The sequence below is a fragment of the Centruroides vittatus genome, unplaced genomic scaffold (genome assembly GCF_030686945.1).
Source record: "Centruroides vittatus isolate TY-2023 unplaced genomic scaffold, ASM3068694v2 contig_905, whole genome shotgun sequence".
NCBI classification, from domain to species: domain Eukaryota; kingdom Metazoa; phylum Arthropoda; class Arachnida; order Scorpiones; family Buthidae; genus Centruroides; species Centruroides vittatus.
The window spans coordinates 261,033-274,330 of NW_027122595.1; the positions used below are offsets into that span (position 1 = coordinate 261,033).

Genomic DNA, 13,298 nt, shown 5'->3' on the forward strand with positions numbered 1-13,298 from the left:
GACAGACGTACTAAAGATCCATCCGGCCCATCGGATTGGACTTGACTGGGATGTCGGTGAACCGACACACATCGGCGTTGAAATATACACCGATGGCTCGAAAGACGGCAACTTAGTAGGAGCTGCGTACTGCGTCTTCTCTGACAGAGTAGAAGTGCACTGTCAGTCGGTCAGACTGAACGAGGAAGCGTCCGTGTTCCAGGCGGAACTGGTGGCCCTGGTGGGGGCGTCCCAGTGGATCTTACTACATCCAGGTCCAGAGCCGGTCACGGTTTACTCAGATAGCCAGTCCGCGCTTCAGGCTTTGAGCGATGGATACCACAAAGACCCGTTGGTAAAGGAGATCAGAGGCAAGGTACTGAGGGCGAGGCACGAGCGACACGTTGCTCTGAGATGGGTCCGAGGCCACACCGGGATCCTGGGTAACGAACGTGCCGACCATCTGGCTAAGGCGGGGGCCAGAGGCCCATTTGTAACGAGGACGGTAGAACCCTCGGAAACTTACATAAAAGGTACTTTGCTGCGACAATCGATGACATGCTGGCAAGAGAGCTGGACTCAGAGTGCAGTAGGTAGGCCAACCTATGCCTTCGTGCCTGATGTTGGCCTTACTCCAGTGAGTTTGTGTTGGTATACGACGCAAATACTGACCGGACACGGGAGGTTTCCCCATTTCAAGTCCAAATTCGGACAAGGAGATGGTAGCTGCTCCTGTGGGTGTCCTCGCGGAGACGCGAGACACTATGTGCTTGACTGTCCTCTAACTGAGGACTTCCGCCTAGGGGCCGACCAGGTCAACTGGAGTATGCCCCCTGAACAAGTGCTTAGAACGCTTGCAGCTAGTAAAGGAAACCTAAAGAGACTAAAGGAATTGATGGCTAAAGTAATAGATCTATTTGATCTGTAGAGCCCAGCAACCACACTGGGCGGGGTGTTTTCTTCCTGTAGAGAGAAGCGCCCCTTATGTCTGAATGTCTGTATGAAATATAATACTATGTGCTAATACATGACAGAGCAAGTTAAAATGCGGCGCAAGCTGCATATATACACACAAAAGTTATGCCAAAGTTAGAGCGTTGGGCCTAAAGGAACGGATGGGAGCCCGAAAGAAGTACCTGGTGGCCCAACTAAAAGAGTCAAAGACTACCTTACGATATGAGACCAAAGCCTATGATTAAGGCATAGTCTCTTTGAACCCTGTAATGCCAATAGGCGGGGCAGGGCAAGAGTTTGCTTTATGAGGTACTCATCCACTATGCCTGCCCAATGGGGAAGAGCATTATCATCCATCACAATGAAGTCACTGCCCACTGCACCTCAAGAGAAAAACATATTGATCCAAGATGGCATCCCGATACATCGCACCTGTGATCGAACCCCGTGGGAAGACATGCAGGGGAGTATGAGACCCCAGGATGATGCCACCCCACACCATGACTCCTCCACCTTTGTAATGGTCCAGTTCAGTAATGTTCTCTGGATGGAACTGTGTCCCAGGTTCTCTCCAGATGAAGACACGTCATGAATCAATGCTGAAACTAAACCTGGATTCATCTGTAAACAAGACATGACTCCATTGCTCCTGCGTCCATGTGTGATGTTCCCTGGACCAATTCAAACGAGCTCTTCTTTGCACTTGGCTTAATGGAACACATCTTGCTGGTCTTCTGGCACACAGGTGTTCCTCAGCTAACCATCTGTACACTGTAAACCTTGAAATGTTGGTCCCTGTAGCAGCTTCAAGATCTCTAGCGAGATCTGAGGCGATGCTATGTCTATTGCATCTGGCTGTTAGGCGTAAGTAATGGTCCTCTTGGCCAGTGAAACACCTTGGACGGCCTCCACCACACCGAGTGACATTTTCACCCTGCTGGAATCATCGCCAGACCCTTGAGATGACACTTTGAGGAGCACTCAATGCATGCGACACTTCCATTTGGGTCTGACCGCTCTCCAGTCATTCGACGATTTGTCCACACACAAAATCATCCAAATGGTGTCTCTGTACCATTCTCCTACATGTGCACTACCAGTATGGCCACCAACATTGCTGTGTATTCAATCTGTGATGCAATGAACACAACTTTTGGTGTGGTGAAACTGCGCGCAGCTCGTATCTGACTACAACAAGTGTTTAAAGTGCCACCAAGCTTCATGGAAACAGTGTAACACACAGTCAAGGACTTGAACTAAAAAACACCACTACATGCACTTACCACTGTTTCCCAACATGTTTTCTATGTAAATGCAGGCCCACCGTAAGCAGGCGTGCAAAGCGTGCACCACACGTGGGCAGCACGTCCAAGGGGCGACAAATTGAGCGATCAACCATGTAATATTCAAAGTCATTGATATCAAATAACTAATAATCAAAAAACAAAGTCATCAAATAACTTATTTAATTACTCCAATGATGAATTAATAAAACATTGTAAAGATTTAAATCTGAAGCTTAAAGATGATTCAAGTAATGAAACAGACATTGACGGTATTGATATGATTAATGAAATCAATGCTTTAAAAATTATAAAAAACTATTTAAGATCAACAATGCACCAGCAAAGACTAAGTAATATAGCTATAGTTTCAATTGAACATGAAATCTTAGACAGCATGGATACAAGAAAATTGATAGCAGATTTTGCAAACATAAACACAAGAAGAGTTCAATTTCTGTAGATAAATATTTATATGATTTTACACTTAAGTAAACAAAAATAACTTAGTAATAAAAATAAATAGTTTTTCTTTGTAAAGTATTTCTTTTCTTTTTTCACACCCTTATGAGACAACACTAAAAGATCATTTCTGGTAAGCTCATCATAGGTAGTCGTAGTTAAACAGGGGTGGCAAAATCAGTATTGCACACGGGCATTCAAACAGCTAGCGGCGCTTCTGTGTAAATGCACATTATCCTTAAGTTTTGCACATGAGTGTATTTCTACCTCCATAACTGGAAACCTCACTATCCCATATCCTTGGACACCTTTTACTCCCTGTCACTGCAACTCTATCTTAGACACTTCTTGGTGGCAATTCTGAGTTGAGCACTAAATAATGCTTAGTGATAGATTAAAGCTTTTATTGTAGAAAATTTAAGCAGATTTAATTTACCAGATCACATTTTGGATTTTATAAATTTTACCTTTAAAAATAACTATTTTGCAGTTTCAACACAGTACTATCACCAGAAGGATGGAATAGCAATGGGATCGGTTGTGAGCCCAAAGTTGGCTGAAATTTGTATGATCACAATTGATGAAAAAGTCTTCCAATTTAAAGGTATTGTCTTCTATGCAAGGTATGTAGATGACATACTAATTTTATATGATTCTGATATTACTACAACACAGAACATTGAAAGTTATGCAAATACTTTGAACGAAAACATCAAATTTACTTATGAAGATGAGATACATAATGAGATTAAATATTTGGATGTCATAATAACGAGACAGAAAGAAAGAGTATTGTTCCATAAGTATGAAAAGACATGTAATATCAATAAGGTAATCAACTACAGATCATACTGTCCTGAAAAAATTAAACAACACGTATTTCTTATGGAATTGCAGAAAATATATAATAGAACATCTTTACAAAAACATATGGATATTGAGGTTAAAAATGTTTTTAAGAAATTTTTGTTAAACAATTATCCACGACAACTTATATATAAATGGCATGACCTTTACATTAATAATAGATATAATGTTAAAAATAGAAAAATTGATAATGTATTTATTAAAATTCCTTATGTTAAAAAACTGTATGAAAAATATAAATATTTTTTAGGAAACTACCCAGTCAATCTGATAGGGAAACAAAGTAATAGATTTAGTAAAAGTATTTATTTAATTAATAAAGGAAATGCTACGATTAAGAAGAATCCTTTGGATGTGGCAGGAGTTGTTTATAAGCTACAATATACATATACAGATAAGAAGGTTTACATCAGCGAGACAGGAAGAAAACTCGGAATAAGATTGAAAGAGCACGAAGCGGCAATACGAGTGAAAAGTAATAAAACCTGTATTATTGACCGTGATAATATAAAAATATTCTATAAAATAGAAAATGTACTTATAAGACATATTGTGGAACACTATTGTATTAATAATTATGCAAATACCATTAATTTGAATACGGGAGTCAGCATAGATGCATGCTGGAATATGTTAATAGAATATAAGAGAATAGATAATGTTAAACGAAATGACCACTTATGAGGCTGTAAAGTGAAATGCATAAAAGTTTTATAAAGTAAGAGGTGATTGTTAACTTCAATTCTTTCCACTTGTGTGTCTTGAGTTTCTTCGAAGTTGGGAAAAACTGAGTAATTTTAACTCATTAGTTTAAAGGAGATAAGTATTTTTTAGACTTTATAATTTTTTAAAATAGATTAAAGCTTGTTTGCTTGGCCAATTGATAGCACATGGTGATTGTTATTGTAAAGAAAAGGGGATTTGGAGGAAAAGGGGTACAAGAATAAGATCACAGTGTCTGTATAGATTCTCACACACAGGAAATTGGCATCATAGAAGGTATGCAGGCTATTACAATACAAGATCACATAACTTTATTAAAATCCAAAAATCCTATACATTCATTGCCATGAAAATTAGCACACCAAGGAGTTGTCAGAATTGAACAAAACTGTACATGTGTGAGTGTAATAGTAATATAAGTGATTACAAAATGAAAGCAAAAGGATCATTTATTGCAGTAAAAACTACAAATGAACAGAGGTTCTAATAATCTGTTGGGACTCCTCTAGTATGAACACATGATGTGATACAGGTGAGCATGGAAGCATACAGATGCCATATGGTGTCCTGTGACATCTCAGTCCACAGTTGTTGCAAGTGGTTCTTTAGTTCGGCCAAACTCCTAGGATGTTCAACTTGGTGTCCCCAAACATGTTGGATCGATGACAAATCAGGGGGCTGGGCAGGCCAGAAAAGTGTGGCAATGTGGTGATGGCAGTCCTGTAACACCCTTGCTGTGTGTGGTCGAGCATTGTCCTGTTGGAAAATGGCTCTTGGGAGTCCTGCTATGAGAGACAACAAATGCGAATGCATGATGTCTAGGATTGAGGAGTTCTCCACAGGGCACAACATAACTCATCAGTGCCCAAACTGAATCTGGATTCATCACTGAAGATGATCTGGTTTCATTCTATTGCAGTCCAATCCCATCAGGAGTGACACCATTCCAAACAGAGGCAACATTGGTGGTGTCAATGGCAGCTCACTTAGTGGCTTCTGCAATACCAAATGTTCCTCACTCAGGCATCTCAAAATGGTATAGACAGACAAGGAGCTTGTAATGATGATACCACCTGTGTCCAGATAGCAGACAACGTTACAGCTGGCTGTGTGCATGCTTGTTGGAGGATAAGGAGGTGTTGAATAGTGGTCTGCTGAGGGCTTCCTACACCTGGGTGCCACATATGCAAACTCTCTCTTGTCCACTGGTCCCAACATCTCCTCACAGTATGTCAGAACAGCCTAGGTGGTGGGCAATTCGGCAAGATGACCATCCAGCTTCTCTCAATCTGATGATCCTTCCCCTCTCAAACTCTGTTAGTTGTTCACATAATCTTCAATTATGACATAGACATCTCTAGTGATACTGCATCTCTCTATAACATGTAAACTACAGACACAATGCCTTTTCATGCTTTTTATAGGCCAAGGAGGATGCACTTTAACACCCTCTGCTGGCATTATGCAATGAGTCATCATGCTATAACTAATCATTTCCATATCTGCTTGAGACTTACCTGCATACCAAGTTTTGCAGCAATACAACAACTCCTTCTTGGTACACTAATTTTTATGGCAAAGAATGTGTATTGGCTCATTTTGACAAAAACCTAAAGAACAGATATATTGGATAGTTGGAAACCAATCATTGGCTTGATACTTTAGTTATCATATCTCACAGATGTATGCAGGAATAGCTTCTAGACAACTGTTTCAGATTTTTCTCTAGAGGACATTGTTTTCTTTATAAAAACTATTTTTTCAAGAACAAAAAGTTTATAAATTGACATTTGTAGACTCCAATGAATGTTTATATACATACTTCTTTAATTAATAGTAAATATAACACTGTATATGATAAAGTATTTTTAAGGCAGAATTTTGTTTTTATTATAAATTTAGATATTAAAAATATAATGAAAATATATAATAAATAAATTATTGTATAAACTATTGATTAATAACATGATGAATGGTGACTCAGGGCTAGGTCAAAAGGTTCTCAATATACAGTGGTACCTCGTATAACATACGCCTCGAATAACGGATGCTGCAAACAACAGACTTTCTGTTTGGCCATTGCGTGACTTGAGCAATGGATTTGGAGGAAAAGGGGTACAAGAATAAGATCACAGTGTCTGTATAGATTCTCACACACAGGAAATTGGCATCATAGAAGGTATGCAGGCTATTACAATACAAGATCACATAACTTTATTAAAATTATTGCAGTAAAAACTACAAATGAACGGAGGTTCTAATACTCTGTTGGGACTCCTCTAGTATGAACACATGATGTGATACAGGTGAGCATGGAAGCATACAGATGCCATATGGTGTCCTGTGACATCTCAGTCCACAGTTGTTGCAAGTGGTTCTTTAGTTAATCAACTTCTTTAGTTAATCAACTGGCTGCAAACAACAGACTTTCCGTTCGGCAGATATGTAAAGCGAACAACGAACTTTCTGCGAACAAGTGTGAACGATGTTTCCACTCTTTTGTTGTTGCCAATGACAATCTGCCTTTTTTTAGATGTTTTCCCCTTCTTGGCTTTCCAGAATAGCTTCTTGATGTAGGTATTTTGGGAGCCTTTGAAAACAGTTGCTCTTTGGCTGCAGAAAAGTAAGCTGTTTTTTTTCCTTCTTCTTCTTTGTCCAACCTGCTTGTCCATTGGAAGTTAATCAAAAAGCCTAAGTGAACACCCAGGTTGTCTTCAAGGAATGGATCCTGGAAACCTTTACTCCTGCTGTAAAGAAATACGTGCTGGACAAAAAGCTGCCGCTCAAAGTCCTACTGATACTGGACAATGCCCCTGGTCACCCAAAAGACCTGGAGGAGATCCTGGAAGAAAGCTATCCTTTCATCAAGGTGCAGTATCTGCCAGCAAACACCACTGCCATCCTTCAGCCAATGGATCAGCAATCATTGTCAACTTCAAAAAACTATACACCAGAGCTCTCTTCATGAAGGTGTTTGAAGAATGTCAGCTTTGTGGAGACATGACTGTCCTGGAAAGAGAAGTTTGATGTTCTTGTGGCAATTAGATTCATCCAGAAGGCTTAGGGAGAAATCATGCAGAAGACCCTCAATTCAGCCTGGAAGAGGCTTGTTCCTGAATGGACCCAGGAAGAACCAGTTGAGGATACAGAAGTAGTGCAGGAAATCATCTCGATGGCCCGAGAGTTGGAATTGGAGCTGAAAATGGAGGATGTGGAGGAGCTCATTGAAGAACACCAAGAAGAGCTGACAACTGAAGAGCTCCAGGCACTTCTGGCCCAGGAACACGATGAAGCTCAAAGGGAAGCTTCATCTGACGAGGAGGAGGAGCAATCCAATCAACTAATTTCAACTGTTGCCATCAAGGACTTCCTTGTCAAATGGGGAGAGGTTCAGGAGTTTACCAACACTCACTATCCAAACACAGCTGAGGCCAACAGAATCAATTATCTCTACAATGACTCCCTTGCCCGTCATTTCCGACAGGTGTTGAAGAAGAGAGAGAAACAGACCACCTTGGACATATTTTTCAAGAAGGCAGCTGCCAAAATACAAAGGGTGGAACAAGAGGAGTTGACCCTGCAAGCCTCAGTAGCCTCTCTTGAAACTGACTTCGATTAAAAAACAATAAAAAGAGACCTGCTGCATGGTGTAAAAAGTGTGTGTCTGTATGAATGTGTAAAAAAAGTGTTCCTCCACCTCCTCCTCACAACATCTGACTACCCGGCATAATTGGTGACTGTTCCATTTTCATTTTTTTTTATGGTACAGTATGGTTATTTTATGCAGCGGAACAAATTAGATGTTTTAACATGTATTTCTATGGGAAAATGAGTTTCGTATAACAAACTTTTCATTTAACAGACTTGCACCTGAAATGGATTAAGTATGTTATATGAGGAACCACTGTATTTTAAAATACAGTATATTAGTTCAGAACTATAATAATTAATAAGACAATTTATTTAAATTTACTGTTAATAACAAACACAATATTTTAAAGCTTATTTGAATTAAATTTTTTATGAATTTTGTTTTGTAGGTTTAATCACGTATTACAGATTTAAAAGCATCCATATATTTTAAAGCACCACTTGAAAACTGGTAAAGTAAACTGGGAAAGTAAGTTAAGTAAACTGGGAAAGTAAAGTTAACGTAAAGTTAACATGCTATTTTAAAATCATTATAAGTTAACACCAGTAAACAAAACAGGCATGGATATAGGTAGGAGGTAGTGAGTTATACTAAACTAAAGCCATTTTCACATTATCAGAAAACAAATAAAAAATGGAAAAATTAATAAAATCTTATATTTAATAAAATTTAAATAGCAGTTTTTTTCATTCTGGAAGCCATAGGCCTACTCCAATACAAAATATATATTTCAGTTAGGAAATGCATTTCTAGCATTTTTTTTCTCCCCTTCAGTCCAATCTTTTAAGAAGTTCCAATTTAATATCATATTCAACATGAAGAAAAACATTTGATTATTGTAAAATATATTGATGTAGAGATACAATGTGTTTCTTTACTTAACAATAAACATTGCCAACAAAAAAATTCAGCAATGAGTTACTTAACTTTCCCAGGAACATTTGATGGTGCTATCTGTTATCATGTTTTATTAAAAATCTTTTTATATTTTTTACTATTATAAAATGGCAAAAAGCTTAATTTTGATGGTAGAGATTAGGTTTCATAAAAAATTGTAAATGCTAATAATGAGTAAAATCATCAAGTCTGACCTTATCTGAAATACACACAACCCCCTTTATCTCCCCACCCTGCGACCTTTAATTGCCAAAATTTAATAGCATTAATTTCCCTAATAATAGGGTTGCCATAATTGCCAAGCATTGATATGGGATGTTTATTTAAGAGCTAAATAAATAAAACATGAAAAAAGTGGGTAGGTAATGGTTTATTTTACTCTGATAAAAAAATCAGTAAAGTTTAAGCAATCTAATAAAATGAACATGTAGAATAATAGAAAAGATGCAAGGCTAATCCTTTTTAGCCCAATCATATTTTAAAGTTGATTTTACTTTCTTAATTATATCATTTTCTTCTTTCACATAATTATAAAATTGGGTACAAGTCATTTTAAAATTATAATGACAAATCAAAATTGCTTCAATTGTCTCTACTGACAACCTGTTTCTTTCATCTGACCATTGAGTTGACATTAGGAAAAATATTCTCTCCACATTTGCATTGTGGGCTGTAATGGCAAATATGTATTTGCATACATGACTTCTGATCAATATGCTTTGTATCTGCAAAAAACTTCAGCCATTTCTTTTCTATACTCAATTTCATCATTGCTTTGCAGTTTTGGTTGGTATTATTTTTCTCTAAATAATCTTTTAGATATACAAACTGGTTGAATAGAATCTCAGTGTTGCCAATATCAATGTTTCTTACTTGTAAAAATGCAATAGTATGCTCTATTTCTTCCCATACTATATACTCTTCAAAGACTGCGTAGATTTGCACTATAGACTCTAGTATACCTTTTAAACACAGCCGTTTATTGCTAATATTCGAACGTTTTCGGTTATTTTTAATAAAATTTCTCAAGAACAGTTACATTCGAATGCGGTCGTAAAAATTTGAACACGTCGCCAATCGAAAACGAGAATAGAACCATTTCAAAAGCTCGTTTTCGATTGGCGACGTGTTCAAATTTTTACGACCGCATTCGAATGTAACTGTTCTTGAGAAAGGTTATTAAAAATAACCGAAAACGTTCGAATATTAGCAATAAACGGCTGTGTTTAAAAGGTATACTAGAGTCTATAGTGCTATTTCTTCCCATTCAGAAACTTGGTTGGGAGTCTTCCAGTTGAACGCATTGAATTTTTGGACTGATTGTGACCATTTCTCAATATAGCAGTATTAAAGAAATTGATAGCCTGTTTTTTGAAAGTTTCCACTTTAGTGCTGCTTCCAGAATCAAGCTTTAAGCGATTCAAGATTTGTTTTGTTGCCATTCCAATAAAATTGGATTTTTTTCTTTTGATAATATTTCGTTTTGTCTCTTATAATACACACTTTACTTCCAGGACTGTAATGTTTGATTTTTATATTTTTTTTTTTAATTTGAGTTTCAAATGTATTGAGCTGTGAATGCAAAAAGCAAAAATAAGTTCACTCATTGGATCATCAAAAAAATCTTTAGTAGCTTTTGGTAGTCTCTCTTCGTTAACAAAAAATCTTTTAATGGTTGCCCAGTTTCAACATTCTTTCAATTACAAGTGAAAGTGATAACTATCTGTTCCCAGTGTAGGATAATAAGTTTTTGTGGGCAACACCAACATATTTACAAAACTCCGAGTTTTTCAGCCCTCACAGTATAAATGCTAAAGTACTTGAATATCTTGACAACTATTGATTCAACATTGACAGTCAAAACATCAGCAGCTATTGAAAGAGTGTTGTGCAAAATGTGTGCTGGACATCCTATGCCTTCAATATGTCTTTCAAATTCAGAGTTCAGTCTAAAAAACACATTATTTCTTCCAGCTTAGTTTAGGCCTACAAAGTCAGTGTTTGTATTATCTCTGCAAAAAGCGATAAGCTTATCTATGGGAATATTTAGATTTCCAAGAGATATTTTGCAATTGTTTCAGAATGGTCATTACATAAAGAAGCCAATTTTAGTAATTTGGATTGCTGTCCGTCTTTTTCATTGAAGAACTGGATTAATAAGGGAAATATCTTTTCAGCATTATGGTTACTGGCATCTGTAACTATTCCAAAAAACAGAACCTCATTTAAATCTTTAATGTATTATTGCACATTGTAAAGGGAGAGTATATTTTTCATGATTGCCGTGGCCTTAGTTCTGGCAGTAGTTTTGTTTAGTGGCTACTTTTGAGTCAGCATACATCAATGCATTCAATTTAGTAGTACAATATAACGAGTTAAATGATTGGTGGTGACGTACTACTTTGTATGTCGTAGTCAGCTCAGCAGCCACAACTAAAATTTCTTCTTCTGAATCTTTCTTTATCATAAAACTAGAAATATCCTTAGAAGTTGCAGTAGTCCTGATATTTGATTTATGAAGGTTTGTAGCAATATGTTGTTGGATGTCGGATTTTCCACCACAGTTAATGGCAATATGAGAATTACAAATAGAACACAGTGCTTCAAATTCAGTTCAACCTCTCTTTATAAATAACCAATTTTTGATATATTTGTCTTTAAAAGTGACACTTCCTCTTAGGCAACTTTTATTACAGGTATAAAAGTGGTTTTACCTAAAAAAAAGACTCAATGTGCAGGAGCAAGCAATTATTTATTTTATTACACACACGCAAAACAAATTCGCATTCGCCGAGCTCCAACAGTTGAGACTGACTGAGAGATCTGGAGCACAGTGGTGCACCGGCCACCTCACGCAGAGTTTGGGGAGAAAACAGGACAAAAACAAAACAAATAGTAATACAAGACTGAGTAGTGAAATACTGTGACAGTCCCATATATACAGAACATACGGCAACCCTACCTAATAACAAACATCCCTGCAAAATTTCAAAAAATTTCAACAAAAAGCACAGGAATTAAGCTTCAAAGAGGATAAACAAAATCATGTCCCCCACACACATCCACATCCACATATATAGAAATTATCCCCCAAACTTTTTGCATTTCTCAACATTCTTACTCCCAAGTTTAAAAATGTAATAATCCAGGGGGTCACATTTTTTCTGATCTCCATACTTTCCTTCTGTTATATATAATAGTCGGGAAATTAAAAATTACAATCGTAAAATGAGATACAGGATTTAGAACAGGAAAGTATTTGAAAATACAGATAAATCCAAAATGATCATTATTTATTAACAATTTAGGCCTATAATTTGACATATACAGCAGCTGTAGCAGAATAAATACAGCAGAGCTCTACCACCACATCTTCATGCTGTAACTGAACTATAAACTTGTCTTTAGTAAAAGCTGGTGTTACTGATTGTAATTTCTCCTTCAACAACAACAAAATCATCAATGGTGACATGCTGATCATCATCAAACATTGCTATTAACTAACTAAATATTATTTTAAAATTCAACGTAATTTGTCAATGATGATTGGTTATAATGTTACATTTAAAATCTAGCAAACAAATTTATTATATAAACAAATACCTAATTTATAGCACTCGATGAAAAATTACTTTTAATACGGACTTAAAGTTCTTGTAACTTAAATAAACAATTTCATACAACTCGTTGCTACTGTAAATATCACATTTGTTTAATTCGGGAATTATTAATATAGTAAAAACGAAGACAAAACTTCACTTGCCATTCCTTTTACAAAATGCCGTCGTAACTCGCGCCACATTAAGTTGCCATCTTGTCGTTTAAAAAACGTTCACATTAATATAAAAAAAGTTTTGTATATAAAATTTTACTATTAAGGTGTTTTTAATTTTATATAGATGTTTTTCAGTTTTAATATTATATGACAACAGTTATGTTCTGTGTTAGTTCAATCTATTCGTTTTATAATAAAAATTAGCTCAGCTAACTATAGAACGATTTTAGCGCCCCTATAAGTAACGGTTACAAGCAGGACCGGATTTACATAAGGGCATTTGGGGCCGGTGCCCAGGGCCCCACAAAACTATATTTAAACATAATTTTTTTTTCCATTACCGTGACAGCCTATTGTGGCCTAATCATGAGGGCCACAGGCAGAGAAAACCAAACCCGGAGAAAAAAACCTATGAAATATCGGAAAATTTCGGGAAAAATATTTTACATAGGTATTTTTCAGTTAAATTAAAATAATTAGTTTTACACAATAAAATATATGTATGTTTACAACAACCTTATTTTTAAATGAAATTTACAACTTCTTAGTTGAAATCTAGTTAAAAGTACAGTATTTCGTGTAAATTTTCTAAATCATCAAATTTGCCTACTCTTAAAGGGGGGTCTTCACCGTATTTGTGCCCACGGGCCTCTGATTGTTAAATCCGGCCCTGGTTACAAGTGCGGTTATCTTTATTTTTTTTTAA

General features: G+C 36.5%; 1 protein-coding gene across 1 annotated transcript in view; it reads right to left on the minus strand.

The window, feature by feature from the left end:
- Window positions 1-12,735, minus strand: part of Nipped-A (Transcription-associated protein Nipped-A) — a 188,985-nt gene extending 176,250 nt beyond the window's left edge. The window contains exon 1 of the mRNA XM_067281093.1: window positions 12,581-12,735. The gene's annotated coding sequence lies outside the window, so the exon portion shown is untranslated. The remainder of the gene's footprint in view (window positions 1-12,580) is intronic.
- Window positions 12,736-13,298: the final 563 nt, after the last annotated feature.